The 23300-nt window shown below is 42.7% G+C and overlaps 1 long non-coding RNA gene across 1 annotated transcript; it reads left to right on the top strand.

The window, feature by feature from the left end:
• The first annotated feature begins 479 nt into the window (after window positions 1-479).
• LOC129471914 (uncharacterized) lies at window positions 480-22788 on the top strand. Its single transcript, XR_008653799.2, has 5 exons — window positions 480-741; window positions 7945-8055; window positions 10244-10356; window positions 12195-12234; window positions 18501-22788. It is a non-coding gene; the product is annotated as an uncharacterized lncRNA (long non-coding RNA).
• Window positions 22789-23300: the final 512 nt, after the last annotated feature.

The following is a 23300-nucleotide window of genomic DNA, read 5'->3' as shown; positions in this document are numbered from 1 at the left end:
TCACCACCAACCGCAGCGAGGCGAGCCACGCTGCCGTGGCTCCAGCCTCCAGCGTACGGCCTGTGATTACCCATTCCCGGTCCTCTAATCCGGGCACTGAGCAGCTCTACAGGAAGATACGGGAACCTGGAAGGACCTGCCTTCCCTTCAGGATCATTCATATACTGAGGTTTTATATATATATATATATATATATATATATGAGGGTTCCTGGACTGCATGTTCTGATTGGATGAGAAAAACCCTCCAGGGTTACTCGGATTGGACTTTATTATCATGTTCTGATTGGATGAGAGCAAGTCTTAAGACGACCAATCACAGCATGAAAATAAAGTCCAATCAGAGTAGGCCTAGAGGTTTTTCTCTCATCCAATCAGAACATGTAGTCCAGGAGCGCATGTGCGTAACCTCCATATATAAAGCACGGTGAGCCTGGCTTCAGGTCATTTCGGGGGCTTCAGTGGAGATGTTCGATGCTGTGCTTAGAGGACTAGGAGAGGGGCCGCCGTCTGCTGCTGGCTGGAGCCTGGGCGCCGGCTCCGTCTGGTTGGTGGTGGCCGACGGAGCGGTAGGAGGGCGGCCGGCAGCGGGAGCTTCTCTTGCCGGGCAGGAGGAAGAGTAGAAGAGAGAGGCACCCACGCATGCTGGAGGCTGGAGCCTGCGCCACGGCGGCTCGCCTCGCTGCGATTGGTGGTGAAGTCGGACGCTGCACCTCGGCCAGAGTGGTGGAGATGTCGTTGGGTGAGTGAGTTTTGGGTGTCATTTTGGGGCTCACTGCCCTAGGCTGCACTGCCTATGGCAGGCGGCTGGTTGGGGGTGCACTCTGGGGTTGTATTGCTGGCGGTGGGCTGGTTGGCTGGTTATCGGGGGCTACATTGCCCACGGTGGTAGGGGGAGGCAGGTTGTGTGCACTAACGTCCACTGCTGGTGGTGGGTGACGGGTTAGGGGTGCTGTTTTCTGCTCCACGGTCTGCGGCAGGGGGTGGGTTGGGTGGTTATCTGGAGCTACAAGGCTGGCAGTGGGTGGTGGTTTAGGGGTGTTAAGAGTGCTGCACTGACCTTACTTGGGGTGCACTATCAGGAGTTGCACTGCCTGTGGCAGGGTGGGGGTGTGGCAGGTTTGGGGCACTGTCTAGTGCAGCAACACCCATGGCTGGGTCAGGCTGTGAGCACTGTAATGTACTACACTGCCTGGGGGGGGTGGCTTGGGAGGGGTACTGGGGTTATACTGCCTGCAACTGGCACGGCATGTGTTGGGCGTGCTAACCGGGGGCTACACTGCTGGTGGCAAGGAGCAGGTTAGGGGTGCTGTCAGGGGCTACACTGTGTGGCATTGATGGGCTGCAGAGGTGGCAGCAATAGCAATAGTGGTGCCACCTCCTTTCTCCTTCCAGTGACCATTCTTCTTTTCCCAGATTCCAGACTCTAGAGGGTGATCTCCTCCTGCTCATGCAATTGTGAGCATGGCAGGGCCCCCACACCCACTGTGGTTCCGTGGCCCGCGCCTCACGCTGTGTGTTTCGGAGACCACCTGGGACTACCGGGCAGGGATTAGTGGGCATCATGGGGCACTGTGGGGCCAGGGCACTGTGGGTGGAGGCGTCAGGAACAGGAACCAGCACTTGGGTGGGGAGGGCTGGCTGGGTCTGAGTTTCTCCTACTCCTGCTCCTGGAGGAGTGCAGCCCGGGTGGGCCCAGCAGTTTCTGGCCAGCTGCACCTGGATGGGAGCGGTTTCGGCGAAGGCCCTGACACCCACTCCAGGCCCCAGTTCCTGGCCAGCTTTTGCCAGAAGGAGAGGCTGGACTTTGGAGGGTGGGTGTGAGTGCCTTCGCTGAAACTGGTCCTTGCCACCCAGTGGCCAGTGTGACAAGGTGAGGCTCTAACACTACCACTCCCTGCATCCCATTCTAGGCTTTTCTGACTTTGCCCTTCCAGCTACTCCAAGCCAGGCTGGAGGAGGAGGAGAAGGAAGAGTCTCCTGTGGTAAACTGGAGCCTGCATATGGTGTGGCTCTGCAGCTGGTCTCATGAGATTGGTGGCAATGACGGAGACTGTAGCTCGAGTGGAGTGGTAGGAGGGTGCCCGCGGGGGCAAGGTGGTAGGAACCTTGTAGGGTGGGCTGCTGCATTGAGGGCGGCACCAGTTGTATTGGCATCGGTGCTAGTGGTGGTAGCAGCAGCAAGTCTGTGGGTTGGGAAGGGGGCGTAGGAGCATTGCAAGGCCCAGCCTGACCTGGGGGTGGGGAGGAACCTGCGGGTACTGTACCGGGCCTCAGTGGCAGTGGTGGAGGCGCACCTAGGGAAAGGAGGAGTCCTCCCCCTTCTCCTGCAATCTCTGGAGGGTGCCCTCCTCCTGCTGGTGACCGAGCCAGGTGTGAGGGGCAGAATTGTCTCATTCTTAACAAAACTTAAGGGGTGACTATTTGTGTATCTTTTTTGTTCCTTTTTTGTTGTGATAGTCTCGGATTTTTTCAAATTTCATGAATTGGGGAAGGGGATAGAAGGTATCATGATAGGCCTTCTAATTCCCACACCTCTTTTTTCTAGTCTGTATTGCCTTCTCATCTTCTTGTTTCTCTTCATTTTCTTTTGATGCTGCTTCTATTTTGTGTTTCTATTGTGGTTTATTCTCCTCTTTTTGTTTTCTTTATGCCAAGCAATGGCCTTAACAAACAACAAACCGAAACTGAGTTAAAAAGAAACTGCTTGTCCCTGTGTTGTATTTTTAAAATAACTGGTCTCTTACTATGTTTTAGAGGTGAGGAAAAAAATCAGTTGTATTAGTTACTTGAATAGGTATGCTTTCATGATCGTGTTAACCCACTTATGCCTAGTGTTCCGTTATTAGAATGCTGAGCATGAGGAAGTTACTTAACATCTTACTGCTTCAGGGTCATTGACAAGGTCTGGTTTTTCACTGCTTCAGGGTCATTGACAAGGTCTGGTTTTTCACTCATGCAAAAATTCAAAAAATTGCATCCTCTGGCATTAAGTGGGCTAATGGGTTGTAAGTAGTTACTCAAGGAATCAAAAAATGAAGCATCACATAAAATATCGGTAGCAAACAGCCATTTCATCTCATATTTGTCTGGAGCTATGCAAGAGTCATGGGGGTAATAAGTTCCAATTTATGAGATTATTAAGTGAACTGTATTCATTTCATGTCTCTGCCACCATTTTCTTTTTTTCTTTTTCTTTTCTTTCTTTTTTTGAGACGGAGTTTCACTCTTGTTGCCCAGGCTGGAGTGCAATGGGGTGATCTCAGCTCACGGCAACCTCTGTCTCCTGGGTTCAAGTGATTCTCCTGCCTCAGTCTCCTGAGTAGCTGGGATTACAGGCATGTGCCACCATGCCCAGCTAATTTTGTATTTTTGGTAGAGACGGGGTTTCTCCATGTTGGTCAGGCTGGTCTTGAACTCCTGACCTCAGGTGATCCACTTGCCTCAGCCTCCCAAAGTGCTGGGATTACAGGTGTGAGCCACCACACCAGACTCTGCCACCATTTTCAAGAGTATTGTCACCTGCATGAGCAAACCTGGTTCATCACCACCTCTTTGCAAGAGAAAAAGGAAGGGGGGAGAATCTCGTGTAACTTTTTTTTTTTGAGATGAAGTCTAGCTCTTGCCCCCAGGCTGGAGTATGATGGCACGATCTTGGCTCACTGCAACCCCCACCTCCTGGGTTCAAGCAATTCTCCTGCCTTGGCCCCCTGAGTAGCTGGGATTACAGGTACCTGCCACCACCCCTGGCTAATTGTTGTATTTTTAGTAGAGAGGGGGTTTCACCATGTTGGTCAGGCTGGTCTAGAACACCTGACCTTAGGTGATCCACCCTCCTTGGGGAACAGGTGGTGTTTGATTATATGAGCAAGTTCTTTAGAGGTGATTCATGAGATTTTGGTACACCCAACACCTGTGCAGTATACACTCTATATAACTGTAGTCTTTTATTCCTCACCCCCCACCCACCTTTTCTCCCAAGTCCCCAAAGTCCGTTGTAGTATCCTAATGCCTTTGCATCCTCATAGCTTAGTTCCCTTTTACTAGCGAGAGCATACGATGTGTGCTTTCCCATTCTTAAGTTACTTCACTTAGAATGATAGTCTCTGATCGGCTGGGGGCGGTGGCTCACGCCTGTAATCCCAGCAGTTTGGGAGGCCGAGGCAGGCGGCTCACAAGGTCAGGAGATCATGACCATCCTGGCTAACATGGTGAAATCCTGTCTGTACTAAAAATACGAAAAATTAGCTGGGCATAGTGGCGGGCTCCTGTAGTCCCAGCTACTTGGGAGGCTGAGGCAGGAGAATGGCATGAACCTGAGAGGTAGAGGTTGCAGTGAGCTGAGATCATGCCACTGCACTCCAGCCTGGGCGACAGAGCGAGACTCCGTCTCAAGGGAAAAAAAAAGAATAATAATAGTCTCTGATCCCATCCAGGTTGCTGTGAATCCCGTTATCTTTTTCCCTTTTTATGGCTGAATAGTATTCCATGATGTATATCACAATTTCTTAATCTGCTCATTGATGGGCATTTGGGCTGGTTACATACTTTTGCTATTGTGAATTGTGCTGTTACAAACTTGCGTGTGCTGGCATCTTTTTTATATAATGACTTTTCTTCTCTGGGTAGTTACCCAGTAATGGAATTGCTGGATTAAATGGTAGTTCTACTTTCAGTTCTTTAAGAAATCTCCACACTGTTTACTATAGTGGTTGTAGTAGTTTACATTCCCACTAGCAGTATAACAGTGTTCCCTTTTCACCAAATGCCCACCAGTATTTTTTATTTTTTGATGTTTTGATTGTGGCCATTCTTGCTGGAGTAGCCTGGCATGGCATTGTGGGGTTTTTTTTTTTTTTTTTTTGAGATGGAGTCTGCTCTGTCGCCAGGCTGGAGTGCCGTGGTGTAACCTTGGCTCACTGCAACTTCCGCCTCCTGGGTTCAAGGGATTCTCCTGCCTCAGCCTCCTGAGTAGCTGGGAGTACAGGTGCCTGCCACCACTCCTGGCTAATTTTTGTATTTTTAGGACAGACGGGGTTTCACCATGTTGGCCAGGGTGGTCTCGATCTCTTGACCTTGTGATCCACCTGCTTCAGCCTCCCAAACTGCTGGGATTTCAGGTGTGAGCCACCGCTCCTGGCCTGACATTGTGGTTTTGATTTGTATATCCCTGATTATTAGTGATGATAAGCATTTTTTCGTGTTTGTTGGCCATTTTTTATATCTCCTTTTGAGAATTGTCTATTCAAGTCCTTAGCCCATTATTTGAAGGGATTGTTTTTTTTTTCCTGTTAATTTGAGTACCTTGTAGATTCTGGATATTAGTCCTTTCTCAGATGTATAGATTGTGAAGGTTTTCTCCCATTCCGTGGGTTGTCTGTTTATTCTGCTAATTGTTCTTTTGCTGTGCAGAAACTTTCTGGCTTCTCACCTGTCTACATTTTGTTGTTGCACTTGCTTTTGGGTTCTTGGTCATGAAGTCTCTGCCTAAGCCAATGTGTAGAAGGCGTTTTCCAGTGTTACCTTCTAGAATTCTTATGGTTTCAGGTCTCAGATTTAAGTTGACTTTTGTTTAAGGTAGGAGATGGGGATCCAGTTTCATTTCTTGGGATGTGGCTTGCCAATTATCCAAGCACCATATATTGAGTAGGGTGTCCTTTCCCCACTTTATGTTTTTGTTTGCTTTGTCAAAGACCAGTTGGCTGTAAGTATTTGGATTTACTTCTGTGTTCTCTATTCCATCCCATTGGTCTATGTGCTTATTTTTATACCAGTATCATGCTGTTTTGCTGACGATGGCTTTGTAGTATAGATTGAAGTCAGGTAATGTAATGCGTCCAGATTTGTTCTTTCTGCTTAGTCTTGCTTTGGCTGTGCAGGCTCTTTTTTGATTCCATATGAATTTTAGAATTATCAGGAGTCACCGGGTGCCGCGGCAGCTTCGGGATAACTTGAGGGCGCATCCTGGGGAAGAAACACCTCCTGTCCATGGCACTGGCTGCTGAGGACAGCGCTTTGGTGTGGCTTCTCCATGGCCCAGCTTCTTTGGAGTGTTTTTCTTTCATGGTGAGTACAGAAGCTTTCGCTTTCTGGAATGTCCTGTGTATTTCTGCTAGATTCTCACTCCTTTTTTCTCTCGATATCTTACCATTAATTTTACAGTGTAGTACTCATTCCCTGAGGGCTTTTGAGGTTGGAACGTGTAGGAGGCTTTAGGGCTGTTTCTGAGGGACACTCCCCATATAGGTGGAGAGAGAGGAAAGCTCTGACTGTGGGAGGAAGGGGAAGCCCAGCCCAGGTGGGGTGTAGGGGCTAGGCCCCAGTTTGGCTGCCTTGCTTTCAAGCCTCAGATGGAAGGAAAGGATCCAACTTAACCTCCAGGGTTTGCTGATGTTTTAAATTGTTTTTATTTTTTTGGAGATACAGTCTTGCCCTGTTGCCCAGGCTGGAGTGCAGTGGTGGATTTCAGCTCATTGCAACCTCCATTTTCTGGGCTCAAGGGATTCTCCAGCCTCAGCCCCAACAGTATCTGGGCCTGTGCCACCATGCCCAGCTATCTTTTTTTTTTTTTGTATTTTTGGTAGCGACAGGGTTTGGCCATGTTGCTTGGGCTTGTCTCAAATTTCTGAGCTCATAGCAATCCTCGTGCCTCAACTTCCCAAAGTGCTGGGATTACAGGCATTAACTACTGCCCCCGGTCTGGTGAATTTTTAAATCTGTGTCTCTGCCGTCGGCACGTAGGGGGTCGCATTTCTCCACTCCCCGCAGTGCCTGCCTAACTCTGTCCCTCTAGTCATGGCCACCTGACCGGGGGAAGGGACCTTTCGTGTGGTTTACTGTCTTCTGCAGAAATGTCTATTGAGAGTCCCTGCTCAGTTTTGGGTGGATCATTGGTTTTTTTGTTGCTACTTAGTACTGGTAATGTGTTGCATATTTGCCATAACAATCCCTTAGTTATGTTATTAATGTGATTCCTCAAAACGTTCTCCCAGCCTTTCTTTTTGGGTTCATTGTTGCCTTTTCCTTGGAAAAACTTTTCACTTTGATGTAGCCATGCATGTTTTTTTATGGCCAGGCATGATGGCTCATGCCTGTAATCCAAGCACTTTGCAAGGCCAAGGTGGGCAGATCACTTGAGCCAGCCTAGGCAACATGGCAAAACTTCATCTCTACAAAAAATACAAAAAAATTAGCCAAGCATGGTGGTGTGTGCCTGTAGTTCTTCCAGCTATTCAGGAGGCAGAGGTGGGAGGATCGCTTGTGCTGGAGAGGTCAAGACTGCAGTGAGCCATGATCATGCCACTGCACTCCAGCCTGAGTGACAGAGTCCCTATAGTTACCACTTTTATGTTTCCCTCAAATTTTCTAAGTTTTTTTTTGAGAGAGTCTCATTCTCTCACCCAGGCTGGAGCACAGCGGCGTATCAGGGATTGTGAGTCCTCCAACTTAGTTTCTATTTCTCAGGATTCCTTAGACATTCAGGGCCATTTGTGGTTCCATGTGATCATCAGCATTGTGTATTCACATTTCTTAAATTTCTGTGCATCATAAAGTATATAATTAGAGAGTCTGCTGGGACTGTTGTTCCTCTGGGACGTTTCGATTCTTGTATATTTTTAGTAATGATCAAATCAGGGTACTTGGCATATCTGTTCTCTCATACAGGTGTTATTATTCTTCTGTGAAAACATTGGAATTGCTCCCTGTAGCTTTTTTGAAAAATATAGTATTAACCAGAATCACCGAGCTGTGGTATAGAGCACAAGAATGTATCTGTCCCAGCTAACTGCAACTTTATTTCCACAACCAATCCTCCCATTCCCTCCTTCCCCTCTCCTCAGAAAACCACTACTTATCGAAGGCAAAGTTTTCTGGATTCCATATAAGTGAGATGAATCTGTGCTTGTTTTTCTATGTCTGGTTTATTTTATTTAACATTTTCCAGGTTCATCCATATGGCTCCAAATGAAAATTACATTACTTTGTTATGGATGAAGAGTATTGCGTTGTGCAGATATACTGCAGTTTCCTCATCCCCTCATCTGTGGGTGGACAGGTAGGTTGATTCCATATCTTCTATATTGTGAATACTGTCATGAAACATGGGAAGGCAGGTAACTCCTTAAGGTACCAGTTTCCTTTGCTTTAAATGCATATGCAGTGTGAGGAACATCCCAACTTTTTCACAGTGTATTCGCTAATTCACATTGGCATCAATAGCGTATGAGTTTCCCTTTCTGTAAGTCTACAGTGGCTGCTACCTTCCAAAAATGTTAATTGCTGTTTTGGGTAATATTCATTCTCAGTGGAGTTTGATGGTATCTGATATTGGAGTGTGATTCTGACTTACATGTTTGGAGTGATTAGTGATGTGGAGAATCTTTTTTTTCACCTATGAATCAGTTTCATGTCCTTTGCGGAAGCGATTGTGCAGGTCCTTTGGATATTTTTAGCTTGTGTATTTTTTTAATCTTTCCCCCACTTAGTAGCTTTATTGCTTGAATATGTTAGATAACAACCCCTTCCAAAATTACGATTTTCCACAATTTTAACCCAATCATCCTTTCCGCCAAGGTAAGATGCTTTCTTTTTGGGTTCATTGTTTTCTCCCCCATGCAGAAGCTTTAAAGTGTTGGTCTCCCAGTTTTTTATTTGCTTTCGTCAGCAGGGATTTCTGTGTCCAATCAGAGAGAGAAAAAAGAGATCACAAAGTCATTGTATGGTGTGTAGATACTTTGTCTGTAAGTGAGACCATGTGGTGTTTGGTTTTCTGTTAGATTGTGTTAGTTTGCTTAGCATAGTGACCTGCAGGTCCATCCTTGTTGCTGCCAAGGGCATGAATTTTTTTTAAGCTACGTAGGATGTTGTGGTATCTATGTACAGCACTTTTAAAACATGTAATCAACTGTTAAGGGGGACATAGGTCGATGTTATTTTAAATTTCCATGTGAACAGCACTTCCAAGAACATACCCATGCCTGCGTCATTTTGAAAGGAGGATTTATGATTTATTTTCCTTTGTGTAGATACCCAGTTATGCGATTGCTCATTTGGATGGTAGTTGTTAAGTTCTTTGAGGAACCTCCAAACCACTTCTCACAGTGTGAGAACGTTTTTATTCCCACCAAGAGTGTAGCAGTGTTTGCTTTCCTCCATTGCCTTGCCAGCATGTGAATGCTTGGACTCAGGACAAATAGCCATTCTGACCGGTGTGAGATGGTATCTTAGTGTGCGTGAGAGTTGCATTTCTCTGATGATGAGTAACGAGGTGTGTGTTCGTGTTCTCTACCCATTGTTTGAATGGTTTGTTTTTCTGCCTCTTGATTTTTTTAAGGTCATGTTAGAGTCTGGCTATCAGACCTTGGTGAGAAGCATAGTTTGGGAACATTTTCTCCCATCCTGTAGCCTGTGTGTTTACTGTGCCGGTGATTTATTTCGCTATCTGGCAGTATTATTGTTTCTTAGGCTTAGCTTGTCCTATTGGTTTTTCTTGCTGTTGCTTTTTGTTTAAATGCTTTTCCAAAGCCCGTATTGAGAAAGATAGGTCCTAGGTTTCCTTGTAGGGCATTCATAGTTTGAGGTCTTCTGCTGAAATCTCCCATTCATCTTGGGTTAGTTTTTGCATCTAATGAGAGTTAAGGCTCCAGTGTTGTTCATCTGCATGTGGCTAGCCACCTAGCCCAGGGCCCTTCATTGCATAGTGAGCCTTTTGTCCATCTGACCTTTGGTGTTTCAGCATGGCTTTGGAGTTTCGGGGGATTTTGTGGTCCCATGGGAATTTTAGCATTGTTTCTTTATGTTGTTTTTAAGAAACAAAATTGGCACTGTCCTAAAGATGTACAACTAGAGGGTAGAGTGGGACATTTGGGTCCATGCATGCATCATATAGGGATGAAATCAGGGTATTTAGCGTCATTTTTTGCCTTGTAGAGTTTTCATGGCTTTGAGTGAGGAGAGCGAGCACCCTCCTTTCTGGCTGTCTTGAAAACTACACTTTGGTAAAGTTTTCGCTAATCATCCTGCTGAGGAATAGAACAGCAGGTTTCATTCCTCTTGTGCAACGTGTCACTTGGTACGTGTTTCCTATGCCCACCCATGCCCAGCCTTCTGTTCCAACCGTGGCAAGCACGATGGTGCTTTGTAGGTCTGTGTGAGATAAAGTTTCCTAGATTCCTCATGAGTGAGATGATGCGAGGTTTGTCTTTCTCTGCCTAGTGTGTTTCATTTACCATAATGTTCTCCAGGTTCCACAGTGTTGCCACGGATGACCTGATTTCAGTACCCATGTCTGGCTGAAGAGTATCTGGTTGTGACTGGATACTGCAGTTTCTGGATCTCATCCTCTGTGGGTGGACAGGTAGGTTGATTCCTTATCTTGGCTATTGCGACTGGATCCACAGTCAGCGTGGGAAGGCAGCTATGTCTTCTGTGTACTGATTTCATATGATTCCAGTAGCAGCACAGCTCAGTGAAATGGTAGTTGTAATTTTAGTTGTCTGAGGAACCTCCAGGTGGCCTCTGTAGTGTGCATGCTAATTTACCTGTTATAACAGATGTGGATAAGAAAGCTCACCTCTCTGGAAATTCACAGCAGCTTCTTTTAAGATACACGAAGGTCTTTGTAATACTCATTCCACCAAGAGAGACACAGTATCTGAGTCTTGTTCTGATTTTCATTTTTGCCATGATTAGTGATGTTAACCAGGTGTTAACAAGCGTGCTTGTTTTCAGTTTTATGTGTTCCTTGCAGAAAAGCCTCTTTGGTTTCTTTATCCAGTTTTGGTTTGGTAATTAATTTCTGTTTTCTGGTGTTTTTTGCTAGTTAGTAATGTTAGTTACTTACACGTTTTCCAAAAAATGCCTCATCAGCTGTGTTTTTCTCCAAACGCTTCTTATCATCCTTTGTATGTTTCTTTCTTTTCATTCATTCGTATTTTTCATTCTTTCTTGCCCACAAGCCATGTAGTCTGATGCAGTTTCAGGTGTGTGCAGTGTTCTGGTTTTCCCTTACGTTGGTGACTGATGAAGTTAAAGAAATCCACTAGCTTATCAATCTGTTGCCAGTGAGTTTTGGTTGTTGCTTGTTTGTATGCTTTTTTGTCTTCATTTTTTTGTTTTCGTTTTTGCAAACCATGAGCATAGATCCAAGTTGACCCTGGTATCTGCACACTATATGCTTTCTTCTTAGAGAGTGACTTTATCAAGTTATGGGTATAGGTCTTTCATTCATGTTTAATGAATTGTCGCGAATTTTACACAATAAGGACCCTGTGTTATTTTGCCTAGGGATATCCAGTTCCCCCAACACTGTATTGGACAGACTCTCCCTTCCCAGGGTGACTTTTGTGGTTCTTTTCAAACATGTGCTTTCTGTTGTGTTGTGAAAGGAAAATATCTTGGTCCCCTAAAATCACTAAGGAAAACTCAGGCTGGAAACTGCTTAGGGCCAACCTGCCTCCCATTCTATTCAAAGTCAGCCCTCTGCTCACTGAGATAGATGCATATCTGATTGCCTCCTTTGGAGAAGCTAACCAAAAACTCTAAGTAATGTAATTATTTGTGTATCACTTATCCATGACCTTGAAACTCCCTCCCTGCTTCCAGTCTTCCTGCCTTTGCTTAAAGTTGTTCCACCTTTCCAGAACGAACCTATGTACTTCTTAACATATATTGATTGTTGTCTCATGTCTCCTTACAATGTATAAAACCAAGCTGTGCCCGGACCACCTTGGGCACATGTTTTCATGACTTTCTGAGGCTTTGTCATGAGTGTGTCCTCAACCTTGGCAAAATAAACTTTCTAAATTAACTGAGAGCTGTTTCAGATTTTCTGGGTTCACCTTTTGGTAACCACAGGGGGATTCTGAGTGGAGATGCCCCTGACCTTTGGCAAATCTCCTGTCAGTGCTTGGGACCAGTGTGAGCCCACTTTATGAACCAAACCAATAGGACAATTTGCTGAGGTCTGAGAGCACCCCCCTCCAGAGAATCCCTCATCTCCAAAACTTTGGTCAAGATCTAAAGTTTATTTTGCTGTACAACTCCTCTTTTTTTTTTTTTTTAGAGTTTTACTTGCGTCCAACAAGACAAGTTTTCATACCTCCATGATGATGGCAGGCAGGTAATTACTTTATGGAGTTTGAGCTCATTTTTCTAATAGGCAAATTTGTTTTGTTTGTTTGTTTCTGCTTCTAGGATAGTAGAGAGCAGTTTACAGCCTGAGACCCATCACTAGGTAAGAAACCAGTTTTGGATTCTGTCTTGCAAATTCCTTTTCAAGAATAAAGTTAACATTTAACAACCAGCCGGTGTTAATTTCTGCTTACACTGAGAGTGCTCAGAAATCATATGATTTGTGTGACCATTGTTAGTTTAGCAGCATTTTGTCCTCGCTGAAATATGGTAATAAGATTAAGAGTTTTGTTTAAAGGAGCACAATTGTGTAAAAGTCAGCTTAATTAAAAGGGTAACATCCAGATGTGTGTGCATGTGTGTGTGTGTTTGTATTTGGAAGACCTTCATGGTTTTGGTTTTTTTGTTTTTTTGACTCTCCTAAGACCTTGTCTTTTTGTTGTTGTTGAGCAAATGTGTTTTGTTTTTTTTTTTGTCTTTTTTTTCTCAGTTGACTGGATTCTGTTTTCACCTGATTTTTCTTGACTAAAGTAGTTATTGCAACAGAGGCTACTCTTGGGTTTTTAAGGAAGAGTGTAGTTTAATTTTATGTTTAATTTGGCTCAAAGAAAAATATTAGTGTCTCCCTCTAGCAGCACCAGACTCTTTCTGTGCTTTATGAAGTAGATTTTGCTATTTTTCACCTGAGTTGTTTCCCTTAACGTTCAAATTTAAGGCTGTTTAGTTGACAGCTGCCTAGGGTTGTGAAACAAGTTATCAAGAATCTGAAAGTCTAAGACAGAAAAAAAGGGGGAGGTCTTTAAACCTATAGAATGTACTGTGACAGCCCAATGCGTTCACCTTGCCCTCTGCCTAGAGAGAACCGATTTATGAAGATAGAGGAATTGTAGTGGAGAAGGAGTAACTCACGCAGAGCCGGCTGTGTGACAGACCAAAGTTTATTACTCAAATCGGTCTCCCCAAGCATTCGGGGATATCAGAGTTTTTAAAGATCTTTGGTGGGTAGGGGCTTGGGAAGTGGGGAGTGCTGATTAGTCAGGTTGGAGATGGACTCATAGGGGGTCGAAATGAGGTTTTCTTGCTGTCTTCTATTCATGGGTATGACGGCACAACTGGTTGGGCCAGATCACTGGCCTGGGCAGGGTCTGCAACACATGTCAAGCCCTGATCTTAGGTTTTCAAGGAGTGATGTGATGTCACATGTCAAGCCCTGATCTTAGGTTTTACAGGAGTGATGTGATGTTACCTGCAGGAGCAGTTTGGGGAGGTTCGGAGCCGGAGACTGCATGACCTCGAAACTGTACATTCTAATCTTGTAGCTAATATGTTAGTCCTGCAAAGGCAGACTGCTCCCCAGGCAAGAAGGGATTCTTTTCAGAAAACGGCTGTTATCAATCTGCTTTCAGAGTCAAACCATGAACTAAATTCCTTCCCAAAGTTAGTTGAGCTTACACCAAGGAAAGAGCAAGGACAGCTTAAGGGTTAGAAGCAAGATAGTCGGTTAAGTCTGATTTCTTTCAGTGTCATAATTTCCTTAGTTACAGTTTTGCAAAGGTGGTTTCAGTACTTCCATAGATATGCCTGATAGATTTTTAGATGTATTTATGTATTGTGTGCAGAATGTTAAATTACTAAAAATATATAAAAGCTCTAATTAATTGGCTTAAAGAAAAATAAAAGCACTTAAGTTAGATACTAAGAAAGACGTCAAATGCTTTTTCAACTTTATGTAACTTAAGCAAAATCTTTAATAAGCTAGCTTTAAAATTATTGGTAAAATAATATTAGAAATGTCTTAAAAATTGGCAGCATACATTTTTGTTTACCTTTAGTTATCAACAAATTTCATACATATTCCTGCCAAATACTATAAGGTGTCAAAATTTGGCATTGGGGTTTCAAAAGTACAAACCCAGCCCAAAACAGAATGATCTTTACTTGTGTAATTTTTAATAAGTAAGACATTGATAGGAGTTTAATAAAAACAGCTGCATGTTGAATTTAGTAAGATTACCAGCACTTCTAATCCTGTGGCGTTTGGCAGTCTAGTCCACAGACAATAAGGAAAGGACTGTTAGTGCCTTTGTTTCAAAGCTAAACTATAAACCAGTTTCCTCCCAGTGTCAGTTCGGCCTATGTGGAGGAATGAACAAGGACGGTTTGGAGGTTATAAGCAAGACGGAGCCAGTTAGGCCAAATCTTTTTTCACTGTCCCAGTTATAATTTTGCAATGGCGGTTTCATAACTTTAAATCATGACTATCACAGATTTCGTAAATAATCTAGGTAAACAATTAAAATAGGTAAATGTAATGGGATAAATACTTGTAGACGAACTGGTCATAATTTAGAATATAAAGTTAAGTTAAATAATAGATATTTCATTATTTGGGTATTTTCCAATAAACATATATTGTAGGAAAACATTCTTGCTAAAAAAGTCTTTTTTTCTAAAAAAAAAAAAGATGAACAAGTTTTGTCTAATTCAAAGGTTATTTAAAGTTATGTATAAAACAAGGTAAAAGGAACTAGGAAATAAAAAAATGTAAAGAAAATTATAAAGAGGTAGTTTTTGAGGTAAAAAGAGCTTAAAGATAAATACTATGATATAAGAAAGAATCCTGTTTAGTAAGTTTAGTCCTAAAATAAAATAACTGGTTGTTTAAAAAGAAGGGATGTTCAGAACAAATCAGAAAGTCTGACCATGTCATGAACAGTGTAAGTCACAATAAGGATTTACATATTTAAAAAATCCAAAAACTTTTATATAATAAAGTTGTCATATTAAATTTTGGTTTACTTAGGAAAAAAACTGAGATTTTTTAAAATTGAGGTTATTACATCCATGCATCTTCCTGTACATGCTTTCAAAATCCTTGCAACACTGAGTTACAGGGCTTTTTAACTCCTATGTCTGAAAACGAAAACCAAGTCCTGCTAAACCTTAAACACCCACTGCAATTAAAGCCTCATCTTCAGGCCTGATAGAAGACGCCAATTTAAATAAATGCTGCATTCCTGAGACACAGGGCAAGAAATGAAAGCTATTCAACGCCTCAAGACCCAGGGACTACTGTAAAAGAGGTGGGAGCATAAGATTATAAGGGCCGATTTTGAAAGATAAAGTTGGTTCAGTTTCTCTATACATTAATTATTAATGTCAAAGGCACACTGATGCAAAACCAGTAAATGGACGCCTGTGTCAGATTAACAAGGTTTTCTTGAAGCATTTACCAACTCCTTAGTACAGGTTATAAAAGGCTTATGGAAGTTATATTTTATAATCAAGATTACATTTTATAGATTGTTTAGAAAATTTTTAAAAACAAATGTAATTGGCTTCATGCTGTTTTTATTAGGGCTTCTTGTTTAGAAAATTAAGTCTCCTGTCTCAAAGGATGAAGGTTTTCACTTTAAAAAAAATCCTTGAATTATCACTTTGGTTAAATAAATGACTTTACAATGACCTGTAGTCCTATTTTTTAATATCAAGTGTTTTAAGCATTTTATATTTGACAAAGTTTCCAAAATCAAATTTATATGTGTCTTTTTCTATCCTAAATAGAACATTAGTTTCTCTAAAGTCTAAAAATGACATAATTTGGCTTATCTGGTGTAAAATTTATACAGGAAGTATTGTCAAATAAGAAATGGTGTTTGGCTTTCTTTCATATCCATTTGTATAAATATATTATTGGTATGTGTTCCAAAATGATGGGAAACTCCTGTAATTCTGATATAACTTAGTGTACATTATTCATAATAATCATAATTGTTATGTTAAAATTATCATGTGCCACGGAGGTAACAAATTCACTTGTCAATTGTATCTTTTAACTACGGCGGCCTTTACTTTTTTTTCATCCACAGACAGTTGTCTTGTTTTGTCTTGTTTCAAACCCTCTTTATAAGGTGGGTTTATAATCAGCTGTAGGACTCTAACAGGTGCACTCAAATTCAGGTTTTCTGATAATTTTGGAAATTGTTACATTGGAATAAAGCAAAAAATTTTAGAACTCTCATGGAGAGCTGAAATGTTCATGACTATCAAACAGAACAGGAGATAATTGAAATAATTGAACCAATAGAAAACTGAAGTAATCTTTGCCTTTTTGCTTAAAACATTGCCGATAGTTTTAGTTTTTCAGAGTTAAGAAAACTTTAAGTTAGTTGCAGCTTTTAACAATAAAGTATATTCCTGTGAACAAAATTTGGAGCATATTTGTTTTTCTCTAGCTAATTTCTCCAGAATTTGGAAATGGGGGGTATTCTTAATTTATGGCAATATAGTTATTTGCGTAAGTGCAATAAAAATCTGTTTTATTTTGCGATAGGACACAGTTGGAGAGTTTGGTTATTTTATCAAGGGTTTGACTGAAATGGTGTGCTTTCCTTCAAGGAATCAAACCTGACTTACAGAAGCCAATAAAGCCATTGGAAAAACTGGCCTCATATTTTGTGTACACAGTCCCTGTACAGAGTTTCTGACCTGTGGTAAATAAAGAATGTCACTTTCTGACAGGTGCAGAAGCCCCAGGTTTATCTTGGAACCTCAAGAGGAGAGGAAATTTCACTGAAATCATAGGTATTTGATGGCAGAAATCCATGGCTGGGTTTGGCTTTAAAAAAGTCTTGTCTAAGATTCCTCCCATGGAACAAAGTTCCATCAAAGCCAATTTAAAAGCCTGTGTAAAAAATAATTATTGTTGCACTGTATGCAAATAATTAGGCCAAGAATAATAAAGCAAATCAGTTCCAACATGATTTATCTTTAGTAAAAATGGAAAACTGGAGAGAGAAAAAATTATGTTTCAAAACTACAGTAGACCTGTTTTTAGGTTCTAGTTTTGCCTAATGTTTTTTCAATTTTTATTATTTTCTACAATTGGGACTGAATTCTAATTTTTCTTGGCCACAAGTCTTTAATGTTTTCAATTTTTTTTCAATTATTCCTAACGTGGAGTCACTGAAAACTAAGCTGTGCTTTCTTAAAACCCTGCGAACTGAAGCCAGACAACTTAAACTTCAGAAGAAAATAACAACAACCTCTTTACATACATAAGCCACTTTCATACCTGCCTACTGAGGTATGGACTGCAGAGTAATGTGGCTTACATTGATTTTTCCAGGATTGTTCTTTTGTTGTTGTTGTTGTTTTCTCCCTTCCTCCCCCCTATTTTAACTTCACAGGATGTGAGACTTCACAACTTGCTAAAAAATGAGGTTTTGGGACCTACCTATCTAGGAATAAACCCTCCTAGCCATGAGAGATCAGATGAAACCCAAGACCAGAGACTCATTTGCTTGTAAAATGCTTTTTCCAAACGATTTTTTAAAAAGAAAAGGGGGGAAATGTGAAAGGAAAATATCTTGGGTCCCTGAAATCACTAAGGAAAACTCAGGCTGGAAACTGCTTAGGGCCAACCTGCCTCCCATTCTATTCAAAGTCACCCTTCTGCTCCCTGAGATAGATGCATATCTGATTGGAGATTAATCAGAAACTCAGAAGAATGTAACCATTTGTGTATCAGTGATCTGTGACCTGGAAGCTCCCTCCCTGCTTCCAGTCTTCCTGAGTTCACTTCAAGTTGTCACCCTTTCTAGACCAAAGCAATGTACTTCTTACATATATTGATTGATGTCTCATGTCTCCCTAAAATGTATAAAACCAAGCTGTGCCCTGACCACTTTGGTCACATGTCGTGATGACCCTGAGGCTGTGTCACGAGTGTGTTCTCAACCTTGGCATAATAAACTTTCTAAATTAACTGAGACCTTCATTTGAGTTTGCTGCTGGACACCCTCACTGTGTTCGTTGGCCTGTGTTTCTCTGTTAATGCCTATCACGAATCGCTTGGGTAACTAAAGCTTTGGGAAGTAGTTTAAAGTGGAAGGGTGTGATGGCGCTCCGACTTTGTATGTGTAGGAACTGCTTTGGGAATGCGGGGCATTTCATTGTCCCACGGGATTTTTAGTAGTGTGTTGTGATCCTATTTGGAAAACAACAATATCACATGGTCTATGTTTTTATTTAAAGGGTGCAATGGACCTTTTTACATGAATCAATGAAACTGCAGGGCTTAGCATCTCTGTTTCATGCTACAGTGAGGATTTCTTGATGGAGAGAGCATTCCAAATCCTTTCCAGCAATATTGAGTATTATGCTATGATATTGTTAAGCCTAGTCACCATGCTGTGCTGTAGAACACCAGAGTACCCGCGTCTCACCTGAACATCCCTTTGTAGCCATTTCCAATCCTCCCCCGAGCCTCTGGTACCCACTGTTGACATTGCTACTGTATGAGATCGCGCAGTATTTGTGTTTGTCTTCCTCTGCCTGGCTCTTGTTTTTTAACTTAATGTCCTCCAGGTTTCTCCATCTTGCTGGTAGTGAACTGATGTCCGGAAGTTTGATGGCTGAAGAGTGTACCATTGCGTATATATCCTTCAATTCCTGCATTTTTTCATCTGTAGAAAGACAAGTAGGTTGATTCCCCACCTTGGTTATTGTCCAGAGTACTTCATGAAACATGGGAAGGGAGATACCTCCTTAAGGTAGGTTTCCTTGGCTTTGCAGGTATACCCAGTGTTGGGATGGCTAGAGGAACTGGTGGTTGTGTCGTTAATTGTTTCAGAAACCTCCAGCTGTCTCACAGTGGGTATACGAATTTGCATTCAAAATAGTAGTATGTAATAGTTCCTCTGTTTGCAAATCTGCACTGCCCTTATCTTCAAAAAGTTTTATTGCTGTTTCTGGTCATACTCCTTCTCTGGGGAGAAACTCTCCTGATGTGGAGAGACTTTTCTATTACCTGAGAGTCTGTTTCAGGTTTTTTCAGAAATGCCTCTGCCAGTCTTTTGGGCATTTTTAGCATGTGTATTGGTTTTTGTGTTTTTGTCCACTTAGGACCATTAGTTTCTTGAATATGTTAGATAAGAAGCCCTTCTAGATCCACAGTTTTCCATAATTTTCTCTCAGTCTGTGGGATGTCTTCTGTAGGGTTCACTGTTTTCTCTCCAGTGTTGAAGCTGTGTGAAGCTCTGAAGTTGTCCTTAGTCTCACATGGACACATTAACTTTTCTTAGCGGTGATTTCTGTGTCCCTTTGAGAAGAAAAGCGAGATGATGAAGGCATTGTATGGTCTATGGGTATTTGAGTCCTGTGTGTTTTCTGTTTGTAGTTTAGGTGCACAGGTTTAAGTTTCCCCACAGTAGACACACACCCTATGTGTTTTCCTTGGAGGTTTTGGTTTCACAATTGCCCTTTGGTATTCAGTGGATTTTGTATCGCTTTTTGTGTCTTGTGTAAGGGAAGGGTTTATTTCAGTCCTTTGCACGTGACCCCCCAGTTTCTTCAACCATTGTGCCTTTGGTGTGCTTTTGGGGGAAAAGCAAGAATCCCATGGGTTCAGTGTTTATAATTGTGGGTTGATTATTTGGCTCCTTCGTTGTGTCCATTTGGTTATCTTTCAGTGTTCATGCCGCTAATGGATGGATTGGGCCACTGTAGGCTTTTTTTGTTTTGTGTGTTTTCTTGTATTTTCTTCCTTTTTTTCTATTTCTGTTTCCAAAGCTGGGTTTTCTAAAATGATAGCTACTTTTATTGTGATCGAGGGGTGTACGCCTGCAGGTTCATTTCACTACATGGCTATACAGCAGACTTTTGATGCTTGAGGTTCTAACATACCCATCACCCAGGTGGTGAACACAGCACCTGTTGGATCATTCTTCCTCCAAGGCTTCCTGTCTCCCTCCTTTATTTGTCTGGTAGTACCCAGCATCTGTTGATTTCATCTTTATGTTCGTGTGTATTCAGTGTTGAGTTTCTGCCTATAAGTGAAAACTTGCGGTGTTCGGTCTTTTGTTCTTGCCTGAGTTCGCTTAGCAGAGTGGCCTGCAGTTCCATCTATGTTGCTGCTGAGGGCATGATTTTGTTTCTGTGTTTGATTTTCCTTGGTGGCTTCTTAGTATTCTGTGGTGCATAGGTATCACATCTGATTTTCTGTTGGTGGGCATCTAGGTCAGGTCCACGTCTTTATTCCTGTGAGTAGCACTCCTGTGAACTTGCAAATGTCTGTGTCTTTTTGATAGACACATGTATTTTTCCCTTGGGTAGATAAAACCAAAGATCGTATTGGATTGCTGGGTCAAAGCAATCCAAAGAGGGTTGGATTGCTGGGTGGAAGGGTAGCTCTGCTTGCTTTCCCTCTTTGTTGTTGTTGTTGAGAAATCTTGAAACTGCTCTCCGCAGTTTGAGACCTAGTTTGCATTACCCCAAGAGTGTAGCCGTGTTCGCTTTTATCTACTGCTACACAAATATGTTTTGTGTTTGGACAAATGGCCATTCTGACTGGTGTGTGATGGCACTGGTACCTCATCTCTGATGATTAGTGATGTTGAGCATTTTCTCGTGTCTGTTGGTCTTTTTTAGGTCTTGTTTTGACTAGTGTGTTTGTGTCATTTGCCCATTTTTTACTTGGGTTATTTTTCTGCTTCTTGATTTAGGTAAGGTCCTCTAGATTCTGGCTCTTCAAACTTGGTCAGATGCTTGGTTTGGGAACATTTTCTCCCATCATGTAGGCTGTGTGTTTACTGTGTTGGCAGTTGCTTTGCTGTGCAGCAGGTCTGTAGTTTCTTAGGCCAGACTTGTACTTTTGGTTTTTTGTTGCATTTCTTTTGGGTACTAATTGTCTAAGTGGTTTGCAAAAGCCTATGTTGAGAAAGGTGTTTGATAGGTTGTCTCTTAGGACTTTTATATTTGAAGTCTTCTATTTCAATCTTTGGTTGATCTTGAGTTAATTTTCCATATGATGAGAAGCAGGGCCGCAGTGTTAATTCTTCTGCACATGGCTAGTCATGTATCCCAGTGCCATTCGTCGCATAGTGAGCCTTTTCTTTATTTCTTATTTCTGTGGTTTTGTCAAAGGTCAGATGGTTGTAGTTCTGCCAGGCTACTTCTGCATTTTCTAACTTGTCTAGGTGAAAGCTAGGTCATTTCTTTCTGTTATGATCTATTCTGATTTCTTGGGTTCAAGAACTGATAAATTAATTTTAGAAACTGAAGAATCCACTTACATTCTCAGGGTTAGAAACCATCACCATCACCCTATTCTGTGATGTTATGGACTTTATTGAGTTACATCTTTGCCCTTTTCCTTCAAGTCTCTCCTCTGGATTTATTTTGTGAAATTAGATTCTGAATCACATTTTGTTGCATAAACTGTGCTTGAGCAAAAAAAAGTTTGTTTTTTCTAAAAACATCCTTAGTATGCATGGGGTGAAGAACAACAAACATGTCTCCTGTTTCTACTAGTCACACCATTACACTCCTTTCCAGCCTCTTTGATGCTACATATGGCCATTCAAATGAGCCCTGGCTAAGTACATGTGGATAGAAGTTAGTGTTTGCTTCTTGCAAGCCTGGCCCGTGATTCTATGTTCTGATTTAGAACATAAAAAAGAAGTGAGACTTGCTGAATGAGACAGAAGCACTCTTGAACGCTTCCTCTGACAAGCTCCAAGGCACACTAGTTGCCTTGCACTGCTTTGGACAGCTACTCATTTGTTGGACAATAATTTCCCAACATGGGGACAACCCAGAGCATTTTCCACGTTGATATTCTGCTTCAATTGCTCATAGTTTTGATCAAAGCTAGACAGTGACTAATCCAGGAGACTCAGACCCCAGGCCATCGTGGAGTCCTGTGGTTGAAGACAGGCTGGACCATCAGAGGAAGAAAACAAGTAGGCCTTTTTTCTGGATTTTCACCTGCTCTCTTTTCAGGAAACCTGAAGCCAGTTAATGTTATTCAGGCATGACTGAAAAGAGATTATTTTGAGTTGTTTTGGTGGCACCAAGAAATGTGCCAATGTGACAGCCAAAAAAGCAGAAAGACCAAGGCATTGAGAGTGTGAGAGCCACTGATGATGCTGGGTCTGGTAGGCTTTTGGAGATCTCCCAGCCCCAAAACAGCCAAGCAACTCTGTCCTGGGTTGTGAGTGGGCTAACCCCCCTTGCACACCCATGCTTGGATTCTGGCACACATGGCACCCACAGGAGGCAGTGCCCCCTCCGGGAGACCGGTTGGCAGGACCCTGTCTCCACACGTGAAGACAGCAGGCAGAACCCACACATTCTCTACTTCTCCCAGTGCCAGTTGCCCGTGAGGGTTCACGATGAGACCGACGGGTCCAACCTGCAGGCAGAGTTGCCACCCCAGCCTGTGGCAAAGTGGACCTTTTTCTGCCAGAGGGGTCTGCTTTCCCATTGGCCAAAAAGGCCTCAAATGACAGGGACAGAACAAGGCACAAGTGCCCATTAGAGTGTCTGAGCCCACATTCAGAGGTGGGTAGCACAGCTGCCCTGTGCAGGCCTCAGAAAGGAAAAGGAGAAAGATGACAAAAGCAAGACACAAGAAATGCAGCAAAAGCACACTAACACACACACTTGACACTCATCTGGGGCAGGCCATCCTCTCACTCATCACCAGCAGTGCAGGCAGCCAAGAGCCGGGCAGGAGGCGGTGCCACCATCCCCTGAGTTAGGGTCTGGATCCAGGGAAGAACATAGAGTCAACGGCCACTGACCTCAGGACCTGCAGTTTGCAGGGAGGGGATGCTGTAAGAAGAACTGTTCCAGGTCACAGCTAAACATGTCTGACTTCAAGAAAATACTTCAAACCAAAGTACATTTATGGAAGACTCTCAATGCTATAAAAAAGCAGTGTAGAAAATGTGAAAGCAATCACCGAACATACTCATATTTTCATCTAAATTTAGTTACAGAGTTTTTCTAAAACTGGGATCAGGCCAGGTATGGTGGCTCAGGCTTGTAATCCTAGCACTTTGGGAGCCTGAGGCAGGAGGATAGCTTGAGGCCAGGAGTGGGAGACCAGCCTGGGCAACATGGTGAGACCCCTCATCTCTACCAAAAATACAGAACTTGGCCAGTCATGGTAGCACACCCCTGTAGTCCCAGCTACTCAGAAGGCTGAGGTGGGAGGACTGCTTGAGCCTGGGAGGTTGAGGCTGCAGTTATACAAGATTGCACCACTGCATTCCAGCCTGAGTGACAGCCCGTCTCAAAAAATAACAGTAATTCCCGATTTTAATAACTATTCTGGAGAGTTGTGCAGGTTCTCACTCACGTGGGAGCTAAAAAAACTTGATC

This window comes from Symphalangus syndactylus, chromosome 22 (genome assembly GCF_028878055.3).
Source record: "Symphalangus syndactylus isolate Jambi chromosome 22, NHGRI_mSymSyn1-v2.1_pri, whole genome shotgun sequence".
NCBI lineage: Eukaryota > Metazoa > Chordata > Mammalia > Primates > Hylobatidae > Symphalangus > Symphalangus syndactylus.
This window is presented reverse-complemented; position numbering and strand designations above follow the sequence as displayed.